Here is a 4368-nt window from a genome sequence, read left to right as displayed (position 1 = left end):
AAATGCACAAGCCTCCCTTCAATTTTTATGACATGCAAGCTCTTCCCCTGTGGGTCAAGGAACAGAATTAGACATTTTTTCCAGAAGACTATCAGGCACTGTTCAGATAAACTGTTATGAAATATTTTATGAATAAAACAGCTCATTAGAAATGCTTCCTAAAACCCCAAGGAAACAGGGTTCTCAGATTTTTTTTTCCTGTAACTCTTTTCTTGCTTTCTTTCTTTTTGAAGAGAAGGAAGTTGAGAATAGAGTGGATGAAAAACAAGATTTCAGAATTCTGAGCAGGGTTGAAGAAGATGTCCAAGAGAATATAGAGAGCCTTATGGGGTAAGAGACTGGAAAAGTGAAAGGCTTGGGAGAGCCTGGCTCCTTGTGACTATAGGCATAGGGTGCCCAGAAGGGCAGGATGGCAGGGGCAGACCATTGAAGGTGTAAACATCTGATGGTCAGGCTTGAATTGGTGAAGAGCATGGAGCCTGGAAGGTAGCTGAAGCATTGGTTACCTGGAGATGCCACCTAACACAAAGTGGGTAAAACTAGTTCTTGGATTTGGGGTTGCTGCTGCTCTGAGAGCTACTGAAATAGAGGCCTTGGGTCAATGATAGCAGCAACAGAGAACTTCCCTCATAGCTCAGTCAGTAAAGAATCTGCTTGCAATGCAGGAGACCTGGGTTTGATTCCTAGGTTGGAAAGATCCCCTGGAGAAGAAAATGGCAACACACTCCAGTGTTCTTGCCTGGAGGATAACATGGACAGAGGAGCCTGGCGGGCTATAGTACATGGGGTCAGCAAGAGTCAGACACAATTGAGCGACTAAATCAAATAAAACCAGAGTGGTAATAATGAAGATACTCACCAAACCCTTGTTTAAAAATCCATGGAGGTCAATGCCATACTCAAACGAAAGCAACCCACGGGCTCCAAGTCACACGTGCATGTTAAGTTGCTTCAGTCGGGTCAGACTCTTTGTGACCCTTAGGACTGTAGACCCCCAGGCTCCTCTGTCCATGGGATTTTTCAGGCAAGATTACTGGAGTGGGTTGTTATGCCCTCCTCCAGGGGATCTTTCCCACCCAGGGATCAAATCCTTATCTCTTACATCTCCTGTGTCTGTAGGCAGGTGGGTTCTTTACCACTAGTACCGCCTGGGAAGCCCCCAAGTCACAGGTGTGAGGCCAAAAAAGGAAGAAAAAGAAACCAAATCCTCTCTGTGACAGTTTAGTGGGTGGAGCCAAAGCTGCATGAAACCTCAGGAGAAAAATTAATACCTCACTTGCAAGTGCTGAGGAACAAAGAAATGAAAAAATGTGAGGAAGGCAAAAATCTACATTTTGCAACTGTTGTTAAGATGGGGAGTTGCACCATTTCTGGAGAATATCAGGTGTCTGTGTAGAGAGAAGTTAAGTAAGCTCCTATTCCAATTTCCTGCTCTAAAAATTTGCTCCATTTACTGTATTGTCCTCAGATAGATGATACATCTGATAAGAACAGATACTACACTTGATCTTAACCAAAAGGCCTGGAAAGGATTCTTTCCTGTAATTCTTGAGCCATTATTTCAGCCCTATTTCCTGCTGCACCTAATCAATGCTGGGTTGTTTTAGAATGCCTATTGTTTTGGTCTTATGAATCCATATTTTTTTTCCTCCTGAGTTTAATCTTTTTTTTTTTTTTTCTTTCTTGTCTGTGACTGTGTTACCTATTTTGAGAAGTCATGAGTGGTCTTGCTGAGAGAAGCAAATAAGGGCCAACCTGATATTTTGAAAGGATACAAACTACTCTGCCCCTACCTAAAAAATTAAAGAAAGAAAACAGAAGGACTTTTAGGGCTAGGGTTCATTTTCCTATAAACAAATATAAATAGGAGAGAGAGATGGGTATATGGTATGATATGTAGCTATATCTATATGTATATGAATGGTGTGAATACATAAGATGTCTATGTCTTCTTTTTACTGTAGTAAGCAGAATTTATGCAGAATTCTGCCATGTGGTGAAATCAAGAGACTTCCTAGGCTAAATGCTCTGCAAGAATTTTCTGCAAGGAAAAATTTGTTGTTTTTGTTTAGTCGCTAAGTAGTGTCCAACTCTTTTGCTACCCCATGGACTGTTGCCCACCAGGCTCCTCTGTCCATGAGATTTCCCAGGCAAAAATACTGGAGTGAGTTGCCATTTCCTTCTCCAGGGGATTTTCTTGATCGAACACATGTCTCCCGCATTGGCAGGCAGATTCTTTACCACTCAGCCACCAGGGAAGCCCAAGGAAAAACTAAAGACACCAAACAAGCAAACATACACCCAACCTTCCAGATCCTCCCTGGATCCTTCTATTTATCACTGTTCCCCTGACCACAATGTATGGCATTTTACTTTTGAGCTCTGTGTGAAGACCTGCCCGGGATATTAAAATGAGAGTGGGATCAACTCTGTCCTGTAATCATTTTTAACTGGTTCTGTAAACAAGCCTAGTTTATGGGCTTATCATTAAAAGGCATTTTTGTTTGATTGCCCCTTTAAGATGAACTCATTGGGGAAGATATTGTTTTCCTGCTGTGGAAGAAAAGTATCAGGCATAATGACGTTTCTGGTCATTCTAATTTTATAAAATGAGACCCCCAAATCTCTTAAGTCTTATTTCAGAAATTAGGATCTTCAGTCATAATATGTTAATTAACTCCAATTTGCATTCACAAATAAGACGTCCTTCATTTGCTAGAGCTGGAACTGGACAAGTTTGTCTTTGGAGAAAAGGATGCGATGAACTTCTTGCCTCTTTGTTCATCTTTCTCATCAGTCAATAGCTGTTCTTTCTGACTTTGAGGTTGAAGATAGGAAAGGAAAGACCAAAAGGAAAGAAAAAAACCTACTTAACCGTGCTGTCTGTAAGCTGCCTTCTTGTTTTCAGAGCCTCACAGATGGTCCTCCAGACTCCCAACCTGCTTGGCTTTCAGAGGACGGCAGTTCTCCTCACCTCTGACCTACTGTTCCCTTCACCTCGCAGCCTCCGATTTTTCTGGTACTTCCTCTTGCAGAGATCTTCTCCAACCCAATTCCCTGTCCTCTGGCAGAAGTTCTTTTATGCATGTCTTTAGGATCCCACATAAAAGGACCCCAGACATCTCCAGCTGGCTATAGGCAGCACAGATCTTGACTTGCAGTCAAAGGGGGACAAAGTTATTTCCTAAGCACAGTTCTCTCTGCTCCCCCAGAGCACCAGAAGGGCTTTAGTATGTGTCAGAGGAACCTCCCAAACTCAGCAACAGAAGCAGTTTCTCTTAGAGTTTCTCCTTTGGAAGCTCTCCTACTAAACTCCAAGGCAGGAGTCTGCCTCACACTCTCTGCTTGTCCCAGAGTGGAGGGTAGAACTCACAGTAAGACTTTCTCTATCTCAAAGTGTTGAGTTAGTTGCTCAGTATTGTCCAACTCTTTGCAACCCCATGGACTGCAGCCCACCAGGCTCCTCCTAGCCATTCCCTCCTCCAAGGGATTTTCTGACCCAGGAGTCAAACCCTGGTCTCCTGCATTTCAGGCAGATTTATTTACAGCCTGAGCCACCAGGCAAACCCTCTCTATCTAAAACTTTCTCTTAAATCTCCCTCTTAATTTCCAGTTGGGGAATCTTTATACCCTTGAAGTGGATGTGGTGAGGTTGCTCAGTCATGTCCGACTCCTTGCAACCCCATGCACTGTAGCCTACCAGGCTCCTCCATTCATGGAATTTTCTAGGCAAGAGTACTGGAGTGGGTTGCCCTTTCCTTTTCCAGGGGATCTTCCCAACCCAGGGATCAAACCTGGATCTCCTGCAGGCAGATGCTTTACCATCTGAGCCATCAAGGAAGCCCCAAAGTGGGTGAAGGCCCCAAATAATGTACCTGATTCCATGCAATTTAGAAATGTGCATCTTGATTTTCAGTTTCTCCCCTCACTTGATATCTGAGGTTCTTTACATGGCATCAGCTGAATCTTTCATTTGATACATTTGATATTATGTGTCATGTCTTTTCAGTGACCTCTGCCCCTTTTAGCACCTTCCCTGGAAATTTCCGTGTTCGTATGCTGCATATTCTCCCTAAAGCGTGCCACTTCCTGGGGCTTAGCCTTCCTTGGTTCTCCTCGTCCCTTTTTGACGTCTTACCCGTTCCCGTCGCCCCTCCACCCCTAAGCACCCCCATCATATTATAGATTTGGGGTTCCAGCCTCAAAGCTCTGCTCTTTGCTAAGGGAGCTGCGGTGCCTCTTGGGAATGCTGTGTCCTGTGTTCTTTATCCACATCGGCACTGGGCATGTTCATACACTGTCAGCTGAAAGTGACAACTTGACTCAGAAGTTTTCTAAATTTGGAAATGGTTTGTTATTGTTCTTCTT

At 43.6% G+C, this 4368-nt stretch overlaps 1 pseudogene; it reads right to left on the bottom strand.

The window, feature by feature from the left end:
• Window positions 1–1354: 1354 nt before the first annotated feature.
• LOC128066275 (uncharacterized) lies at window positions 1355–1533 on the bottom strand (annotated as a pseudogene).
• Between the last annotated feature and the right edge of the window lie 2835 nt (window positions 1534–4368).

This window comes from Budorcas taxicolor, chromosome 20, assembly GCF_023091745.1.
Source record: "Budorcas taxicolor isolate Tak-1 chromosome 20, Takin1.1, whole genome shotgun sequence".
Taxonomy (NCBI): domain Eukaryota; kingdom Metazoa; phylum Chordata; class Mammalia; order Artiodactyla; family Bovidae; genus Budorcas; species Budorcas taxicolor.
Note: the sequence above shows the minus strand (reverse complement) of the source record. Positions and strands in the feature narration are given on the sequence as shown.